This window comes from Lathyrus oleraceus, chromosome 2 (assembly GCF_024323335.1).
Source record: "Lathyrus oleraceus cultivar Zhongwan6 chromosome 2, CAAS_Psat_ZW6_1.0, whole genome shotgun sequence".
NCBI classification, from domain to species: domain Eukaryota; kingdom Viridiplantae; phylum Streptophyta; class Magnoliopsida; order Fabales; family Fabaceae; genus Lathyrus; species Lathyrus oleraceus.
In genome coordinates, this window is record NC_066580.1 from 13213157 (window position 1) to 13236179 (window position 23023).

General features: G+C 33.4%; 1 pseudogene; it reads right to left on the minus strand.

Annotated features, from left to right (window-relative positions):
• Positions 1 to 4736: 4736 nt before the first annotated feature.
• On the minus strand, positions 4737 to 9235 carry LOC127121649 (uncharacterized; annotated as a pseudogene).
• Positions 9236 to 23023: the final 13788 nt, after the last annotated feature.

Sequence of the window (23023 nt, forward strand, 5' to 3'; positions counted from 1 at the left end):
ATGCAACCTATCCCCTGCTATTCTGTGTGTCATCTGCTTTGCTCACACCACTGTGTTGATGCATTACAGATAAAAACCCAAGATCTTGTACAATTGTACAGTTGAGTCAGTTTCAAATGTGTAGAAGGGTTCCCACTTTCTGAACCCACACATTCTTGTCTTAAGCTCTCCCAGGCCAGGGATAAGAGCTGTGAAGTCTTGTCTTCACTCACCTTTCATCTGCTTCACCTTGGCTCTCAATGTCAAGGTTAAGAGCTAACACTACCCAGTTCCAGTGGTTTGTTTGTTGAGGTTGATATGACCCCTCGACTAAAACCTAGCCTTGTTTGAGCCCCTTGCTTGTGTATAGTGTGTGCTACTTGTGCTTGTATGTTTGTTTGACTTGCTTCCTGTGCAAGTTAGGGTTAGTTTAGACTTGCTTCCTATGCAAGTTAGGTTTTGCTTGGCTTGCTCCCTGTGCAAGTTAACTGTGTGTGTGGCTTGCTTCCTGTGCAAGTCATGTTTAGGATAGGCTTGCTTCCTGTGCAAGTTAGCTAGAAACCTTAACTTAGGGATGATTTTGCATGATAACATCTAGGCTCGAGTCGTAGTCTCCCTAGTGTTGTGTCTCCCTCTGTTATCTGGTTAGGCTAGTCCTGTATCCCTCCGTAGGGGAACTACGTCGCCCTGATCCTCATACCAGATGAGGTACGTAGGCAGGAGATGAGCTGATCTCTCCGGGCGCCTGTGTCTTTGTTTTGTCTTGTTGTGTGCTTGGAAGCTGATGTAAGTCCATCGAGTGGCAGTTAGGTTCCAGTGTGCGTATGTTTGGTTCGGATGCTGATGTAAGTCCAGTAATTGGCATTCGGGCTCCACGTTTGCTTTCTTGTGTGTGTTTGGTTCGGATGCTGATGTAAGTCCAGTGATTGGCAGTCAGGCTCCACGTTTGCCTTTGCCAGTGTTTGTCTGTGTGCGTGTCAGCCGAGCTACAAATGCTCTGATTCTCCTTCGTCCAAGGAGATACGTATGCATAGGATGCGATATCCTAGCGAGCATGTGTCGTTTCCCCAGTCCGAACTACTTCGACTCTGATGTCTATGCCTGATAGACTAAGTAGGCCCAGGATGCGGTATCCTGCCGAGTCAGTTTCAGTTTGTTTTCTTGTGTCTCTTTCAGCCAGTGTGTGTGTGCGTGAGCAGTGTTTTAGCAACCATTTTCCTTTCTATTGTGCGTGGATCCCGTCGAGTACGACGGATGCGTAGGGGTGCTAATACCTTCCCTTCGCATAACCGACTCCCGATCCCATTCTCTTTGGTCGCGAGACCACGTTCTTTCCTAGGTTTACTCTGAGCGTTTCCTTTCCCTCTTTTGGGATAAATAACGCACGGTGGCGGCTCTGTTGTTCTTGTTTTCCCGCCGGTTTTTCGCGTGATGCGACAATCTTCAACACTCATTTGCGTCACAACATTAATCTATTGGTTAAGAAATGTCCTCAAGCCGAAGAAGAGAACAATATGATGAAGAGTACTCCATATGCAAACAAATTTGCATATTTCATATTTGCATGCTTTTTCCAACTTTGGTGGTACCTATTAGTGAAAAAATTAGGTTTATTGTACATATCATAGTGGGTTGAGAATTTGTATATGTTTATTGTATATGCTTTAGGAAAATTAAAATTTGGAGAATCATGTAAGGTAGGAAATGAATTTGTTGGATGCTTAGAAGAAGTGAAAATACCACAAACCCTTAATATTTGAGTTTTTCCTACTGCTAATTGTTTCACCGATTAAGTAAGATCATCATGACATTTCTCTAGATTTTTGTTGGAAGTAGAATAATCTTGAATCTCATTCACTCATCTTTTTAGTATCGTTGGATTATTTCTGGTTGTGAATTGCTGAAAGTTAAGTGACATATTCACAATTAAAGCTTTTGTCGCATTTGGGGTCTTATCGACAAGTGCTCTGACACTAGAAGCACCTAAGATGGTTCTATTCATAGGTAGCATACTTTATAAAAATATTGGATAAGCAGTTATTCGCTAATCTTGTGTTGGGGAAATCTAGACACTAGTTTCTTGAATCTCTCATAGTACTCATTCAAAGATTCTCTATCAATCAATATAATGTCACATATTTCTTTTCTGATCGAAGCAACTCTTAAGGAAGGAAAAAATCTTTCTAAGAACACTTTCTTAAGATCATTTTCAAATGAGGTGATACTTGACTTAAAGTAGATAAAAAATATGGTATAAAATTGGGGTATGACAACTCCCCTGAATCTCGATCTTAAAAAACACCTTGTCCTCTATCAGAAGGTCTCATGCTTGAGGGACTATGTAATGTTATATTTGTGAAATAAATATATTAGGGAAATGATTGTAGGACGCCTAATGAGAGACGACGATAACATGTTCCCAGAGGGAGGCATCTCCTAACCACCAAGGTCTTCCTATCACCCAGTCACGGGAAGCGTGGAAAAAGACGTTTATGGGGCAGAGACAAGTCAGGGTAATTAACTGACCATTTGAGATGACCTTTCCCAAGAGAACCCTAGGCCCTAGAGGTCTTTATAAATACACCTCATTCGTAGGAGGAAGGACGATTCATTACACCTTAAGTATAACGCTTAGTCAGATCACAACAGATATCGCTTACTACAAGCACATCATCCATCAACAAAGCCTATCACCTCACGTGAGAAGGACTCCTAAAACCACCACAAAACACCATTGTATAGGGCTTGTTGTCGTCGTGGGAAAGCTCTAACCACAATACAGTGTAATATATCTATAAAGACCTCTCAGTATCTCTTCCCTTACAAGAGGAACACACACTTGTATCTTTGACCAGTACATAAATAATTTCCCAATCCATGAATACTTGTTATTTTTTTATGAATCTATGCCAAAAAACTTACAAACAATGACAATATATTTATATGTTAAAATATAATCTATTTAACATATTCTCATCCCCTATCTATGTAATTGCTCATCTTTTTTTATTGTCTACTATTTATTATTCTTTTTTTTAAAATTATTTTAATTTTATTTTTCTATATCCTTAACAAAGTAAATTTTTAAAATTTACATATAACCTCTATTTTCATGTAAAATTAGTTACCACCGTTAAATTGCATGAAATTTCCAAAATCTCAAATAATTTGAAAAATATAATCTATAATACATAATTGAAACAAAAAATAAGACTTTATAGTCTCTATTATAATATAGTCCATAATATATTATAGCAATAGTAAGATAATACTAACCTTCAAAATAATTGAGAAATTTAATGCGACACATTCTCTCTCCGATCAGTATTATAAAAAAAACTTAAATCTAAGTAAATATTATAAATAAAATTTACAAATTTGTAAGCTATTAATGTTTTTATTTTATTTTAATTAAAATGTATTTTATTTAGTTTATTCATTATATATCACTAAGAATACTATAATATATTTTATGAAATATACAAAATTAATGTGAAATTAATTATTCCACTCAAAATAAATGTCATAATTAACATTTTTATGTAGATTAAAAAAATTATGATAAATGAAATAAAGACAATATCAATTTTAACAAATTATTATCATTAATGTAATGTGAAAAATAAATTAAAAATATTAATTAAAGAATAAAATTGAAAGATAAAAAACTAAAATTACATTAAAAACTAAAAACGACTCTTATTTTGACCCAAATAATTTTTAATTTTTAACATTTATTTTGAAACAGGAGAATTTTTTTTGTAATTGTGATCTTAGGGAGTACTCTACAACAAAATATAACTAATTAATATTAATTGAATTTAAATGCATTAATCCGATTTAGAATCAAATAAAGCATAAATATAAATTATATTAATGTCACCATTCAAAAAAATTTCATATAAGTATAATAAAAATAAATAATATTAACGCCTCCATTCAAAAGATATATTTGTAGAGTTTCGATTTAAATCGCACACAAATTTAATATAATCATAATATAAAAATGTGCACATTTATATTTATTTATTAACAAAATTAATAAAAATATTTTCCTCAATCATATTTTCATATTTAAATACGTAAAAAAACATGTTTCTAATATTATAAATTTTATAACAGTTAAAAATAAGTAAAATATCAATACAATAAATGACATTCATACTATTTTTTATGTCTTTATGTATTCTTGTGTTTATTATATTTCGTAGAGTTCACAAGTTTTTTCCCTTTTACTAATTTTAAAAGCTTCTTTTAATTTTGCTAATATATTATAGAGACATGTCTGTGGGAAATCACAAGAAATCTAATGGCATTGATAATTAATAAAATAGAATACCGATAATAGTATAAGGTGGATATGTTTTATGGTTATCATATAAATAAATAAATAGTTATAATTGGTTTGTCAACAATATTTGTACAATTCAATTTAATAAAACAGTACCAAATTACATATATTATGGATTAAATCCAATTGAATAAATAGAAAAGATAACTAGTAAGAAAGTTTAACAAATTACATATACTATTAATTGCACCCGATGCACGCAAAGTAAATTATGTTAATGATAATTTAATAAGTAATTAATTAAATAAATTAACATTAATATGAGCCATAATCATATTACATTGCATGATGAAAGAATAAAAAATAAATAATATTGTTTGTTTTATAATCTGATTTATAATCGTAAAAGAAAAACTAAAATAATATCATAATAAATAGTAATATCTATATGTAAATCTGATCTATCTCAAATTTTGAAAGTTTTTTTATAAACTACGTTGTAAGTTTTGTTGGAGACATGACTTTCATCATTGCATATAAGCAACTTCAACTCATCACGCGAAGTTACACGTGAAACAATAATTGACCATGTAAAAATTCAGGTTTTAGAAGATATATACCAATATTTTGAATAGATTGACCTTGACTCTTATTGATAGTCATAGCAAATGAGACAACAATAAGAAATTATTTACGTTGAAATGTGAAGGGAATTCTTGGGTCAGATGGAGTCAAAGACAATCTTGGGATATAAACCTTTTGTGCAATACTACTTTGTGATATGACTTTTGCCTCCAGTATATAAGTTTCCATCTGTGTAATTATAAGTCAAGTTCCATTACATAAACCTGATTGTTGATCAATATTTCTCAACAACATTACTGGAACACCAATTTTTAGTCTTAACTCATGTGTTGGTAGACCGGAAGAGTTAATGGTGTTAAAAAATTCAGGAGTATGAATATCATCAAGACTATTATTGTTTTCACCAAATGAACATGGGCTATCAGCACTTAAGTATGTTTCAAAGTCATAATGTAGTTGTTCAATGTATCAACAATATCATTTGTAGGTGCTAAGATTGTCCTATTCTGAAAACAAGAAGGATCATTCATATTATCCAAGAGTGATGGATATGTGGTATCAACAATTGAAGCAATAGGGTTGCTTGGATTCTTAATTAGCAAGTCATCTGGTATTGTAATTTCATTTTCATCATCATTATTTTCTTTGATGTTCCCATCACCAACTTTTAAAATCCAACTCGAGAAGTCTTTTACGTCATTGAGATCCGAACACAAAGATGTAGATTGGAGTCTCATATTTTTTGTCAATATTAAGACTCGACAAAATTGTCAAAGGTATGAAGAGTTAATGCTAGCATGTACAATATCTTGTCTCGTCCCTTTTTGAATAACAAGAAGAATTTACCTGAAATCACCGTCCAAGACAACAACTTTTCCTCCAAAGGGAAGATTCATACTTCTTGGATTAGAGGCTCTAAGTATATCCCTAAATGATTTATCAACCGCTTCAAAGAAATGTTTATGAACCATAAGAGCTTCATCCCAAATAATAAATTTTGACTTAACAATTAATTCAGCTAAATGATCACCTGGCTTAATACGGCGCGTAAATTCTCAATGATGTTTATTGGTATGGAGAATCTTGAATGGGTTGTCCTTCCATCAGAAATAAGTAATGATGATATTCCACTCGAGGCCACTGTCAAAACAATATCTCCCTTTGATCTAATTGCAGCAGAAATCGCCCTCCAGATGAATGTCTTACCGGTTCCACCATAGTCATATAGGAAAAAAAAGTCTGCCACGATTATCATTCACGCTACTTATGATTGTGCCATATATGTTCATTTGTTCTTTAGACATTGTGGAAGTTAATGTTCGGTGCTCTAAATGTAGACTTTGGCGATCATAATTAAGCTCGTCATAAATAAGGCGATTATGAGTTGTAGAAATCAAAGACATGTTTGCTTGAGGCATATTTGGGAAATCTTCAAGCCTTTGTTGTTGTCATGCAACATTAATTCTATCTCCATCAAAGTTAAATTCTTTAATTCATCTTCGGACAAAACTAAATCTATAAAAAATAATGAATAATAAGATGTACATAATAATAACTAAATATAATTTATGTCAATAAATTAATACAATGTAATTTTAAAACATAAAAATAAAGATAAGTTGATTAACGGGAAATTGTAAAAGGCGGCGTTGTCTATGCAAAATGTCATCACTTAAATATTGTCAAATATTATTCCAAGTAAATTTCGGACTTGTCATTTAATTTGACAATAATAAAGTTGCGAACATCTTTCTTAAAAAGATACTTGTTCCCTAATAAGATGCTTCAATAATAGCATCAATATATTCTCTCTCATCATCTATAAGACCCCTTGCATAGCGAACATCTTTAAAAGTGTTGAGTACCACATTGTTGACTGTCTTTATATCTTCAAAAGATGTCGGACCTTTACAATAATTCAAATAATACAATTGACCACTCCCTCGATGAACAAAATATAGTCTTCCGATTTAAAATCCTTTTTTTCTTGGATATCATTAATGTTCTCGTTGATTCCAAACAAATTTAAAAGGAAAATCACTATATGTAAGCTCCTTTGCTTCAAGATATTTTCTATTGGCATCCATCCATGCCAAAAATTTAGAATGATGAGATTTTTCTTTATTCACCACATGATCAATTCTCTCATGATCTGAGAAGGTAACAATTTGTTAATTTTCCAAATGAAAAGACAATCTTTCAACTGACGGTTCTTTATAATTAATGTCAAAAGCAAAAATTCTCCATGTTGCCTCACACGCTAACAAATATCTACAATCACAATACAATTTAATTTCATCAAACAAACATATTTTCTCTTGATCAATATCACCATTATAAAATGTTGTTGTAATTCGATCATAACCTTTGTTAACATACTTGAAGAGGTATTTTATGGAATGCGATTGATTATACCACTCAACATTTATGTGTGCATTGTATTTCAACAAAAGATACTTATTATATTATACAACAAATCTGTTATCAATGAATGAGTCACCTTTTTTAATAAATATACCATTATCCCTCTGTCTGTACACTGGATATCCTTTTGAATCAATGGTGGTGTTTTCAAGAAACTTTTTAGGGAAAAACTTAGTACACTTCCCATTTTGCATACATGAATTTTTTTTATTTTGCACTCTGCATGGACCATGAATCATAAGAGTGGACACAATTTTAAACAATTCAAGTTCAATTTGTTCATAAGATAGTTCAGCGGATATTATCTTGTCAATATCATGAGGGTGTGGATGTCGAAATTGCGGATAAAGAAAGATCAAGATGTGGGCATGAGGTAATCCAAGCTTTTGAAACTCAATTGTATATATCACTGCACATTAAAAACATGATTAATATTTGATATTGAATAATACAAAATGACCGATAATAAATAAAATTAATAATAATACATAAATTTGATTCTAAAGTATAAGTAATGTAATGATTAATTAATAAATATCTGATTTAACTTTTTCAAACATGTTTCCCTTTCTTATATCCTTTATCATGTGATCAAGTTTAATCTTAAAAATTCTACCTACTAAATCCCATATTTGTTACGACTCTCTGCATATCTGACCATTTTTTATTGGAAGTAAATGTGATGAACAATCAAATTTTGAAAATAATTGAAAAATGATTGAGAAATTTGTTTTATTTAGTTATAATTCTTTTATCAAAATAGTTAAAATATAAATTAGTATATATGATCATTAATCATTAATAGATGTAATCATTAAAATACAAATTACTAAAAATACTAAATACTAAAACAAATAAAATTTTAAAGAAATGAATTGAATGAAACTAATTAGTCTACCCTAAAAATATTCAGTCTTCAGATTTTTGTTTAACTGTCACAAGTTTTTTTAGAGCTTGGCGATTTAGTTACGCAATTAGTCTTAACATATGTCACATAAGAGTCTGCACTTCTCTTCTTTAAAGACTTATGAACAAAAGTTTTATCTTCATTAATTTTAATCTGCAAACAAAAATATTTAATAAGATATATAAAAAATATTAAAGTTAATTATATTTGTAATTAATAAATAAAGTATTTATTTAATATTTTGCTAGAATTTCCCTCAATATTGACATCAACATCTTCCTCATCGATTTCAGAAGTAATTTTACCATCATTATAATATTTCTTTTTAAATTCATGGATGATTTCAATATCATCAGACATCTTTTTGACTGCATATGTATAAAACAATTGCTCTGCATTTTTGTTATTTCCAATTTAAAAAACATCTCCTTGTTTCGTATATGTGTCAATTTCGGATGGATAATCCTCTACAACATTCTCCTATTATTGAAATATATAAGTAACCAATTAAAAAAGTTATTCATTTCTAAAATAGAATCTAAAACATTTAAATATATAAAAAATTAAAAAATTACCTTAGTCATTGAATTCAATAGTTCTTTTGCACTTTTTCCTAAATAGTGTGGAAGAACTATGTCAAACAAAACAAAGGTAGTTGATCCACCCTCATCTAAAACATCGATATCCACCTTAAAACATGATGATGATGATGATGATGATGATGATGATGATGGATGCTTAATAAATTAATATTAAAAATAGAGTAAATGTTAATAATATAAAAACATGAATCATAGTACCTTTCTGCATAAATTTAGAATATTAAATTATAATAATTAGTTATTAGGAAAGTATAATATAATTAATGTAAAAAGAAGTAATCCACATATATAAAATTAAAATAAGACCTGTTTAGTTTGAATGATATCAAAAATATTCATATTTTTAGTTTGGAGTAGAAGGTCATACAAAGATATTGAAGATTTTTCGATCATCTGACTAAGTTCTCGAGTCAAAGACATATTTCTGATTTCAAACATGTTATTCATATATTACTCCATCCGTTTTTTATTATAAATCGTTTTTTACTTTTCACCGATATTAAAAAATATAATAATTGTGGTATAAAAAAAGAGAAATTATGAAGAATTTTATAAAACTGTTATTTATTAATTATATTGAAAAGACAATTTGACATAATTGAAAAGAGAGAATAATAAATATATAAGGATATAATAAAAAAAATAACATTAATAATTTATTGATATTATAAAACGACTTATATTATAGTACAAAATATTTTTTTAAAACAACTTATAATAAAAAACAGAGGTAATATATAACAAATAATCAAATATCACAATTTCATAAAGTCTATAAGTTTGTCTCCAATAAATGATAAAGAAGTACATATTTTTTCTTGTAGTCAGAACATTCTTCAAAGTTAGAATTGACAAGCAATTTAGTTTCATTGCAATTTAGTTTCATTGAAGACGGAGCTATTCCCGATTGACCTAATAATTTGAATTACAATAAAATATCCAATCGTATAATAACAAAATAAAGAAATGTATTTTGTAAAAACCATAATAATATTAATCAAAATCATATAATAGGTACCACCAAATATTTTAAGCCAGCATAGAAACATAATAACTACTATAGAAAATTCTTTTTCATTTTTCAAATAATTGTTCATTTTTTCAGCCAAATGGCCCTATACAGAAATTTTTTGTCAACATGTTAACAAAAATAATTTTAATTTATTAATGCTAATTATACTTACTCAAGATCTTGAAGAGTTAAATCCATCACTTTGATCTTTTTTTCCTTTTGATTCAACTTCTTTAATATCAGCCTTTTCAACCACATGTCCAATCACATCTACAAAGAAATAATACTTATAATAGTAAAATTAGAATAGATAAAATAAAATGTAACTAAAAATTAAATTAAAAATTAATATTATATGTATAAAGTTAGAAAAAAGTCTAACCATCAAAAGACCGTTGTCACTGCCAGCCATGAGAATTTCTGCGAATTTTGTGAAATCGAAATGATTTTGAGGAATTTTGTTAGAAGTATTTTTCTGTAATATAGTGCTTTCAATGAAAGTAAGTCAGTATTTATGAGTTGTTGACTTATACTTTTCCACGTTATTCATTAAGACCAAAAAAAATTCTATGGTATAAACAACCCGTAACTCAATAGATTTTCCATGATGTTTGATATCCTTCTTTATAGAAGCTTGAATCTTTGACAACTAAGATGAAGAAACAAAATATTTTTTGAGATTTAAATTATAATTAAAGAAACTACGATTTTTTTATAAAAATCATATTGATATACCTTTTCATCTAGGAGGAGCAACTCAATACCGAAAGTTTCTTATGGATTGTTGTATTCAGGAACTTTCCAAATACTAATTACACGAACGTGTATTTTCCAATTAATTTTTCCATAAACAATATCATCAACCGCGGTGATATTGGAAACCATATTTAAATTACGTAAAGATGAATAAAAACTACAAAAACATAATTGTTATTGTTATGAGATGTGATATTTGAGAGATATTGAAAAGGAAAGACAAAAGAAAAAGGAAAGGGGAGGAATAAAATATCAATAGAAAGTTATAAATAAAATGAAAACCACGTATTTCCATTATTGTTATTTTTTTAAAATGTAGGTATTGAGTGTTGTAGGTATTGAGTGTTGTAGGTATTGAATGTTGCAGTGAGGTTGAGTGTTGTAGGTATTGAGTGTTACAGATGTTGAGTGTTGAGTGTTGTGAGTTGTTGCAATATTTATATATGAGATAGGTTGACAAGTTGCAGCATGTGATGTATAAGTGTAGGCGCCATTTGGAAGGGCACATGCCTTTTACTTTTGCATGCATGGGAGTAGGCGCCAAAGGTAAGGGTGCATGCCTTGTGTTTAAGCATGCATGGGAGTAGGCACCAATGAAGAGGGCGCATGGGTTTCTTTATGCGCCATTGATAAGGGTGTTTGCCTTGTCTTGTTAGGGAAGAAGTATCTTTGTAGAGAATCATGCAGGCGCATGCCTTGGCTTATTAGGGCAGAAGAATCTTGCAGGCTCCATTGGTAAGGGTGTTTGTCTTGTCTTGTCTTTGTATGGAATCCTACAGATTCTTTACGCGGTCAGTACATTGTCTTTTGCATGCGTTGTCATCACCATCTATCCTATTTAACTGCATGTTAATATGTGATCAATGCACTCACCATCAAACACTAAACTTACATTTTAAAAATATGTCTTCATTACCACATTACTTGATCAGTGCCCATACCGATGGTGAAATATTTGAGTGTCACTTATTCAGTTTTTGTTTTTGCAACACACAAGTAACTCGATTTACAATAAATCTACGATCAAATTTTTCACATTTGAAACAAAGAATAGAAAATAAATTGCAGTGCAGTCAAGCGGGACAAATCATCTAGAAAAATCTGGTGTTCTTTGCAGACAACCAAGTAAAGTTTTATCAGTTGAAGATTCGAGATGATGATGATGTTCACCATATGTTTCTCAGTCATGAACAATCTGGGTACAATGATATAAAGTTATATATATTAACACAACAACATCAAGTGTCTCAGTTCATTGATCTATCACAAGTGTTTTATAAAACTGATGACGACGAACAAGTTGAAGTCAATGTTGTTGACGAGGAAGAAGAAGTTGAGTTATTGGTTGATTCAATTGTGAATGATGAAGAAGAAGAAGAAGAGTTATTACCAGCTAGTCATGTATATTGTCCACCTCAACACATGATAAGATTGAATTTGGGTGTCGATGAACCTTCGTCAGATATATTTTACAATCCTTATGTGCAAATTCAAGGATAATTGAAAGAAGGAGACATATTTCACACAAAAGAAGACTGTGTTAGAGCCATTAAAAAGTATCACATGGACTTATTAGTTGATTATAGGATTGATCGAACTAATGCAACGAGGTATAAGATTTATTATCGAAATGAGCTCTGCCTATTCCGATTGTCAGCATCTTACCGGAAGAGGAGTGATTATTGGGAGATTGGTTCTATGGGTTCAGTTCACACATGCTTAATCACGAACCCAATGAAAGACCGTCGCAAAGTCAACTCTCAATTAATATGTGAGGAAATTTGGTCTATCATTAGCGGCAATCCGTCTTTAAAGGTGAGTACAATAATCTCGCATATTGTAACACAATACAACTATACTCCATTATATAGGAAGGCTTGTATAGCTAGGACTAAGGCGGTTGAAAAAGTGTTTGGCAATTGGGATGAGTCTTACAAACAACTTCCTAAATACTTGGTGGCTCTTAAAAATTATGCTCCAGGGACTATTGTCAATTAAGAAACATTGTTGGCGTATACCCCCGACGAGACTTCTACTATTGGTAATGGAATATTCCATCGACTCTACTAGGCGTATCAATCATGCATCAAAGATTTTGCTTTCTATAAACTTATTATACAAATTGATGGTACATTGTTATATGGGAAATATAAAGGAACGCTACTGATGACAGTGGCACAAGATGGCAACAACAACCTTTTTCTAATCGCTTTTTCCCTAGTTGAAGGGGAGACTGCTGAGGGATGGTGTTTTTTCCTAAAAAATCTCTAATTGCACATTGCTCCTCAGCCTAACTTATGTTTGATCTCAGACCGACACCCTTCAATAGTGAGTGCCTACAAAAACATTGATAATGGCTGGCAGGATCCTCCGTCGATGCATGTCTACTGTATTCGACATATCGCTCAAAATTTCATGCGAGAGATCAAAGACAAAACATTGCGGAAGAAGGTTGTAAACGTAGGGTATGCATTAACAGAATCTTCTTTCAAACACTACCACGAAGACATGAAATTGTAAAATGCATATGCAGTAAGGTGGATCGACAATATTCCATTAGCTTTTCAGTGGTAGAAAAAGAGGATTACTTGCATGCATATCAAGGGGACATTCTCTGGCATAATGAAATAATGCGAAGAAAGAAAAAGGGTCGCCCAAACAGCACCCGTATTCGAAACGAAATGGATACGGCGAACAAAATGGTTAGATTATGTAGTTCATGTCGTCATCCCGGTCATAATCGTACTAACTGTCACAGTGTTGGAACAAGCACAACAAGATAATTTTAATTGTAACTCTTTTGCTTTATATTAAAAACAACATTCATTTCATATGATAATTTTGTGAGGAAATACCATCATAAACAAATACAACACATACAACACATAAGCAACACTTAAACAACAACACAACAAACTACAATAAATAAAATATCATCACTAACAAATATAACACATAAACAACATAACTATGTCATTACAACAACATAACTATGCAATTACAACCATCAAAACAATTTTGAACATAGTATACACCATCCTGTGAACGTCTCTGTCAGTCTTAATATCCATCCATACACGAACATCTCCATTTTGGTTAAACGTTGACTCAAGCCATTGAATTCTTCTTATCCTTTCACCCTCTGTAATTTCTCCATCTAACCAACGACTCAACGTCCCATTAAGACGTTCGAACGTTTCTATATTCCAAAGTCGAATCTTTTTTGGAGGCTGCACTATTGAAAAGATTAAATCGGCATTTCTCTTGTGAATATATGAATATTCAGACATTTTAAAGAAAAGAAAGTTGAAGGAGGTTGAAGAAAAATGGAAGGAGGGTAAGAAGTTGTGTGAAAAATTATGGGAGATACACATTGTATTTATAGATCAGCACACACTTGCATGCGTCATTACCCTAGACGCCACACATACATGGCACATGTATGCGCCAATGCATGTGGTGCACACTCACATGCCTACATGCATGCGCCGATGCATGTGGTCCCTTCACATGCTTGGCTGCATGCATGCGTCAATGACTCCGGCGCCTCCTTTGAATGCTAATTAGATGCGTCAGTTCAACTGGCGCATCAGCAATGAAAGATGATTATTTCGATAATTAATTTGAAAAATAGATTATGTTAGTATTTAAATTGAAAAAAATGGTTATTTTAAAAAAATCATCATTTTTTAATAAAATATAAATCTGACGTGTGGTTTTGTTTTTATAATTTCTAATTGAAAAACACCCACCTTCCAAAATACTTGGGCTATTTCTCATATTATAACCTCCCAATTCACATTGTTTTTAAGTTGGTTATTATATTCCTAACATTATAACTCAAAATAAGCAAAATTTTAACAAACTTCAATTTAAAAATTCGTCTATTAATATTTGATACAACCACTCAAAATAAGCAAATTTTAACAAAATAATTTAATAATCTACATCTTTAATCATATATTAATTTTTTTATATCTAATAACAAATATATATAAATTGTATTTGTAGAATTTATATGGGTTATTATCATTTTGCATATAAAACATTTGTAATAAAAAAGTTGAATGTAATAGTTTATATGTTAATTAATTATAATAATTTTTATATCTAATAATAAATGTATAAAATTTTGATATTAAGTGAAACATAAATGAAAAAAATAGAAAATAAGAATAATAAAATAAATAAAAATATATAATAAATATTAAAGTTATTTGGAAATAAAATTGATTTAACGGTTATTAATAGAGAGAAGAAGATGGAGAGAGTGGAGGAAAGTTTCAAAATTGTGGTAGTAATTGTTGGAAATCCCCCAAAACCTATGGAGAATTTCAATCAATCTTGATGAACAAAATTGTTATTACCCACACAATAACAACGAAAAGAGAAGAACAATGGAGAAAGAAAGTGTATAGAACGATGAAGGAGAAGAGTAATAAAATTCTGCAGAGTGTGAATTACAAGTGTTGTGAATACTCTATTCACTTCTATATGAAAATAAGGGTTACTCCCTCTATTTATAGATTTATGTTAACTTGGACCTCAAGCAAAAGCCCAAAACTATAAAAACCCAAAATTATAAAAGCCCAAAATAGCTAACACTACTTAACACACTAGGTGGTTGAACACTTCCTTGCTCTGTCGAGCAACCTGCTTCGACACAAGGAATTACAATTCAACACACCGCCTAATTCATTGTGTCTAAGTTATCTACATTCATCTTAGCTCTTAGCCTTCTGAACACTTCGACCTGCACTCCCTTCATCATGATGTCTGCAATCTGATTCTCAGTTCTGCAGTGTTCCACTTTCATCTTCCCATCTGCTACCTGCTCTCGAAGATAATGGAACCTCATTTCGATGTGCTTGCTTTGACCATGTTTCACAAACCCAGCTGGTTGTGCAACGTAAATTTCTTCTTCTAAGGGGCCATTAAGGAATGAAAATTTCACGTCCATCTGGCACATCTGCCAGTTGTTCATGTTTGATAGACCAACAACCAACCTGATTGTTTCGATCCTAGCAACAGGTGCAAAAACTTCATCGAAGTCGATTCCTTCTTTTTGAAGAAATCCTTTCGCCACAAGTCTCGCCTTGTGTCGAGTCACTTATCCTTTGGGATTCAACTTCACCTTGTATACCCACTTCACGTCGATTGCCTTCTTATTTTGGGGCAATTCGACAAGTGACCAAGTGTTGTTGACTTCGATTGACAGCTCTTCGTCCATTGCTTTCATCCACTTCGAATCTTTCAATGCCTCAGCTGCATTGACAAGTTCGACATCTGTGTAGAAAGCATAATGTACCAGCTCACCTTCTTCATCGACCACATCATCTGATGTAATCATACATTCTTGCAACCTTGCAGGAATGTGTCTTGTTCTTTGAGGTCTGCTTGTACTTGCTTCACCTCTGACTTCTTCTTGTCTAACTTCTCTTTCGACTTCACTAGCTGGTTCATCACAAAATATTCTCACTGAATCTTTCTTGACATTCTCAGTCCAATCCCACTCATTAAGCTCATCTATGATCACGTCCATGCTGATCACTACTTGCTTATTCACTGGGTCGAAAAACTTGTATCCTCCAGTCGAATGATATCCTATTAGGATCATCTGACTGGACTTGTCGTCAAGTTTTCTTCTCAACTGATCTAGCACATGTCTATGTGCTATAGATCCAAACACCCTCAGATGACTCAAGCTAGGCTTGACACCAAACCAACATTCTTCTGGCGTGATTCCTTCTAGCTTCTTCGTCGGATATCTGTTCAGGATATATGTCGCAGTCGACACAACTTCTCCCCACAATTATTTGGGTAGATGCTTGCCTTTCAACATACTTATAACCATATTCATAATGGTTCTATTCTTCCTTTCTGCGACTCCATTCTGCTGTGCAGTGTAGGGTGGCACCACCTCATGCACAATCCCTTCTTTCACACATAATGCATCGAAATCTTTCGACACATATTCTCCACCACCATCAGTTCTCAAAATCTTGATCTTTCGACCGCTCTGTCTTTCGACCATAGATTTAAACTTGGAAAATACCTCGATCACTTCACTTTTCTTCTGGATCAGGTAAGACCATAGTTTTCTACTGAAATCATATATGAATGTAACAAAGTATTTGTTACCTCCAATCGAATCCACCTGGAGAGGACCACATACATGAGAGTATATGACTTCAAGAATTGCCTTTGACCTGCTTCCTGCATCCTTACTGAAGATGTTCTTATGCTGCTTTGCCTGCACACATTCTTCACACACTTTGTTTGGAATGTCGATTTCTGGTAATCCTAAAACCATATTTCTTCTCTTCAAATCTCTGATGTCTTTGAAATTGAGATGGCCAAGTCTGTAATACCATATCCATTCATCTATGTTAGCTGTTGTTGCAAGGCACTTATGCTCCATCACATTTAGTTCAATCTTGAAGGTTCTATTATGAGACATTGGAGCCTTTAAGATCAACCTTCCATTTGAGTCGAGAACTCTCATCATCTTGTCTTTAATCGACACCTTGTAGTTCTTCTCGACCAACTGCCCTATGCTGAGCAAATTACTCTTCATGCCTGGTATGTATAACACATATGAAATTAATGACCTCTTGCCATCTTTCCTCATAATCAGAACATCACCAACACCTTCAGCTGCTAGAGTGTTGTCATTTGCAAATTTCACCATGTTCTTCATTGAGGGACTTATGTTGACAAACCAATCTTTTCTTCCAGACATGTGTGATGAGCATCCTGAGTCCAAGTACCATTGGTCCTTGAATCTCTCATCTTCTCTTGTTGTGACCATCAGCAACGTCTCTTCTTCTTCATGCTTCGCCAACTTTGCATAAGTTTCTTGATTCTTATGCTTTTCTGGATAATCACTAGAATAGTGACCATAATTCTGACAATTGCAACACTGAATGTGACTCTTGTCTGGATTTTGACCATCACCTCTTCCTCTACCTGCAACACCACCTCTTTGGTTGCCTTGGTTCCAAGGTTTTCTCTTATTCGACGAGTTTCCTTCTTGCTGATTTCGACCAGTCGAATTGTTGTAACCTCCTCTTCCTTTGTTGCCATTTCAGCTTCCTTTGCCTTTTCTTTCTGTTGTTGATTGAGCCTGCAAAGCCATATCACTCTTCGACTTTCCTGCAGCTCTTTCAACCATTCTTTGTTCATGAGATTCAAGCACCCTTGAAGCTCTTCCTTTGTCAAATTTGACAAATATTTCGACTCTTCTATGGCTACTACCACGTGGTCGAACTTTGGAGCCAACGACCTCAAGATCTTTCCAACAACAAATCTTAATGTCAACACTTCTCCACATACCTTGATTTGATTCACCAATTTCGTAAACTTGGTGAAGAAATCAGTTATGCTTTCATTGTCTTCCATATGAAGCAATTCATACCTTCTTTTGTGAGTTTGTAACCTCACCTCTTTCACCTTCTCCGCGCCTCCAAACGATTTCTCTAGAATTTCCCATGCTTCTTTCGCTGACTCTGCATCACTAACCTTTTCAAAGTTATTCACATCAACATATTGACAGATTATAAAGAGAGCTTTATAATCTTTCTTCTTCAATTCTTTATGTGGAGCCTTTTCTTGATCCGTCGCGGCTTCTGCAAGCGTTGTTACTCCTTCCTTCACAAGATCCCAAAGATCTTGATAACAGAACATAACCTTCATCTACTTGCACCAATTCTCATAATTGTTGTTCTTGAGAATTGGAAGATTTGCTGGAAAATGCCCGTTTGGATGATTCGTTGTCATGGTGATTTTCTTCCCACGAATCGATTAACCGGAACTCTTGATACCAGATGTTGGAAATCCCCCAAAACCTATGGAGAATTTCAATCAATCTTGATGAACAAGATTATTATTACTCGTACAATAACAACGAAAAGAGAAGAATAATGGAGAAAGAAAGTGTATAGAACGATGAAGGAGAAGAGTAATAAAATTCTGCAGAGTTTCTCTCTGCCCACAAACTGTGGAATACTTCTTATTCACTTTGCAACTGCAAAATACTGTGAATTACAAGTGTTGTGAATACTCTATTCACTTATATATGAAAATAAGGGTTACTCCCTCTATTTATAGATTTAGGTTAACTTGGACCTCAAGCCAAAGCCCAAAACTATAAAAAAAAACCCAAAATTATAAAAGCCCAAAATAGCTAACACTACTTAATACACTAGGTGGTTGAACACTTCCTTGCTCTATCGAGCAACCTGCTTCGACACAAGGAATTACAATTCAACACTAATGCATCATGGTTTAAAACTAAGTTAGTGGGAGAAATGTTAGTGGAAGAGAAAATGAAAGAAAATAACAATAATATAAATTCTAGACAAATAAATTGTATAAATTAAATAATAATAAATTTTATTAATTAATAAAAAAACTTCACTCACCCAACACTCTGTTGTCAATTAATTAATAAAGAAAGAAAACGTCACTCACCCAACATTCAATTGTCAATGAATTAATAAAGAATTAACAATTCTAATTATAAATTAAAATAATATTTTATTATTGTTGAATTAAAAGAAAACAATATTAAATTATGACTCAAAATTAGAGAGATAGTCATTATTAAATAAATAAATATAGTCATTATTAAATAAATAAATAAAATAAATTATAAATTTAGTGGGATAACATATTATAATTATTTAACTATTAATTAATTAAAAAATATATTAAATTATAGTCATTATTAAATAAATAAATAAAATAACTTCTGTTTTGCCGCCAAAAATTGATAAGAGACTTAACAATTTTAATATATAAGATTACAAATATATAGAAAATATTAGTAAAGAAGTTTAAGAAAAAGATAGAAGGGGGATATAAGGAGGGAGAGAATATAGAATTTTTTACAAAAATAATCCACTTTTTTAAGGAAATTCCCAAAATACCTCTGGTTTCAAAAAAATCCCAAACTACCCCACTTTTAGGAGGAGGCGCCAATTCAATTGGCGACTCCTCTTAAAAATTGAATGCAAGCGCCAATTGGATTGGCGCCCCTGTGTATAAGTTGATAGGAGGCGCCAATTGGATTGGCGCCTCAGTGTAAAATGCAATCTTTTTGTTATAAATAGATGTGTTGTGTGAGTCATTGTTCCACATCTCATTTTATCATTTGGCAATCATGTTTGGTGTTCGTCGCTGATACGGAAATGTGATTTATGCGAGAGACAAACCTCAGATGCTGATGTTGTTCTGGAACATCACTACATTCGATAAACTGAAGAGGGAGCTGGTTTGTTGGTAAGATGGAAAAATACCATAAGGGGGGAAAATTAGAAGTATTGAGAGACTTGACAGTATCTTTGATTGGGTGCGAATGAAGACTGATAAGGATGCTAGGGAAATGATGTTCGATCGAGATGACATCAATTTGATTGTTGTAATCAGTTAGAAATATTTTTGTTTTCAGATAGCTTATTTTGTACTGATGTTTGTTGTGAACCTCGTTGTAACAAAAAGTTAATGATATATAATGATTGAAGGTTACAGAAATACAACGTTACAAAAAGCTTAAGACCTAGATGATGCTCCTCGATTGGGACAGTTGTTCTTGTTGTGTCCTAGTTGACGACAGATACTACATAATCTTGTCATTTTATCTGTGGAATCCATTTCTGTCTTGATACGTGTGTTATTTGGCCTTCCTTTTTTCTTTCTACGCTTCTCGTCGTTGTGCCAAACTATATCACCTTCATATGGAGGCCAGTATTCCTCCATTGGTAGTACCGAAAAGCTTTGATTATATACATTCATGACGGTGACGGCCTTGTACACATCAGATAAATGGTTGTAAGCGTCTTGACGAGTATAAGCGCATATTGCAATGACCTGGGAGCAAGGAATGCGGAAAGCCTGGAATTTTCCACAATCGCACCAACTTCTGTTTAGTCTAACAGCATAGGCTAAATTTGGTCTCCCCTCGTTGTGGTCCATTGTTTCCTGAACGCTGAAATTTTGCCTATGACGGTCAAAGACTGTTACAGCGTGTGTGCTAGCTTTGATGCTTTCTTATTCCATGACCTTCATGCAACACTCGATGAATACTTGCCCTGACATTAACACCGCACTCCATCTTTCACCTTTGGTTGCACACGTAGAAGCCAACCTATAATAGGTCGATCTTACCAAGGCGGTTATCGGCAAATTTCAAATTCCTTTGAATACCCCGTTCATGCATTCCACAAGGTTTGTTGTCATGTGGCCCCATCGACAACCTCTGTCAAATGCCCTTGTCCACTGCTCTACTGGTATGTTATTTAGCCATCTCCCCGCGTCTTTATTAGACAGTCTAATTTCATCACGATAATATTGAAATGACGGTTGAGTTAGAGCATACCCAACATTCACCACCTTCTTGCGAAGATTCTTATCTTTTATAGCACACATGAAGTTTTATGCAATGTGTCTGATGCAATAGACATGGGTAGAAGGAGGATCATGTCATCTGTTGTCATGGTTGTTGTAGGCACTCTCAATGGCAGCATGTCTATCAGAAATCAAACAGAGATTGGCTTGTGGAGCCACATGCGTTCTGAGATGTCGAAGAAAGAAACCCCATCCACCAGCCGTTTCACTTTCAACCAGAGCAAAGGCAATGGAGAAGACATTGTTATTGTCGTCTTGTGCAACCGCCATAAGCAAAGTACCCTTGTATTTGTCGTATAACCAAGTGCCATCAATTTGAATAATAGGTTTGTAGAATGCGAAATCTTTGATGCATAGGTCAAACGTCCAAAAGAGACGGTGAAAGATTCTATTACCTGTAACACAGGTTCCGTCTGGCATCATCGCTGGAAATGTCTCCATAATTGCCACAGTTCCTGGGACATATGTTTTTAGTACCCATAAAAACCGTGGCAATTCTTTGTATGAATCCTCCCAATTGTCGAATACATGTTCAACAGCTTTTGTCCTCCCATACCACCACCAACAAATTGACCATCAACCTGAGACCCAACATCGCTTCGCACCCACCCCATCACCCTACCAAAGTCGCCTTAGCCAGAACACCCAACGATCATTCAACACCAACCGCCCCTCCTCCTACCATAGCCAAGAAGCCCAAACCTCACAAAACCAAAACATCCAACAACCCTATCTCTATCAAACACCTCAACAACCATTCCAATCTTTCCTCGAGGTACCATTCACACCCATGTCTCCCTTCAACCGTCTCGGTCGCCCATTAATGAGTCAACCACAACCCAACTTCTCTGGCATGGGTCATGAACTCAGCTACGACGGTACACCATCGATGCATACTGAAGACTGCCGACTTGTCTGACTACCTCAATAGGCATTCTCATGTAGTTGGTAGTGATGCTCATGGCCCCTCAGATGCTCAAACACCGGTACTGAATCATCAACGTAGGTTAGGGCCACGAGTTAGGGTAGCTAGAGGATGTGGGATCAGAGGTCGGTTAGGTGATCTCGGTCATCACCATTAGGCTTTTTTGTGTAAACGGAAAATTTTATTAATATCAATTGGTCCTATTTCAAATTTATCTATCATGTATACCATTTAACAAAAAAAATGCATTTTACATTGAGGTGTCAATCCAATTGGCGCCTCCTATCAACTTATACACATGGGCGTCAATCCAATTGACTAGGGCACCTGCCATAGTCAATCCAATTGACGCCTCCATTCAAGCATTTAAGAGGAGTCACCAATTGAATTGGCGTTTCCTCCTAAAAGTGGGGTAGTTTGAGAATTTTTTGAAAACCAGAGATATTTTGGGAATTTCCATAAAAAAGTGGGTTATTTTTGTAAAAAATTCGAGAATATAGACTTTTCACATTTTCTTATTAACAATATTTCATTAATTATTGAATAAATGGATCAAGTAACACATGTTTCTTTTTTTCTAACTAATTTGATGACTTGACTTTTTTTTATTGGTACCAGAACAATTATCTCTATTTTTGTTTGTTTATCATATTAATAATAATTAACAAAATAGAAAGGAGGGTGATAAATATTATTGGCAAAATCAATTACAACTAGTTAATTATCAAAGAAGAACGTTTTGCAGAACGTATGGGCTAACCCCATAAGATTCTCCATTCGCCTTCATTAGATGCATTCTAATGTTGCTCATGATGTAATGATTTTGAATAATTTGATGATGTGTGTGTGTGCGTGTGCGTGTGCGTGTGCGTGTACGTGTACGTGTCCGTGTGTGCGCGTGTGTGTGTGTGTGTGTGTGTGTGGCATAACCTCCGATTTATATTTTTTTTCTTTTAATAATATAGAATTATTTATATTTTAAAAAAATATTTTACATCAAGATCGACTTTGGGATAGTGCAATCAGACCCACAATCCAGAGCCTCCAAAAAAACAGGGACTTCATTGTCCAGAATCTTCCGGCAATTGAGAGATGGAACAATGAGGAGACATAATCCAGAGTGATAGTCATCTTC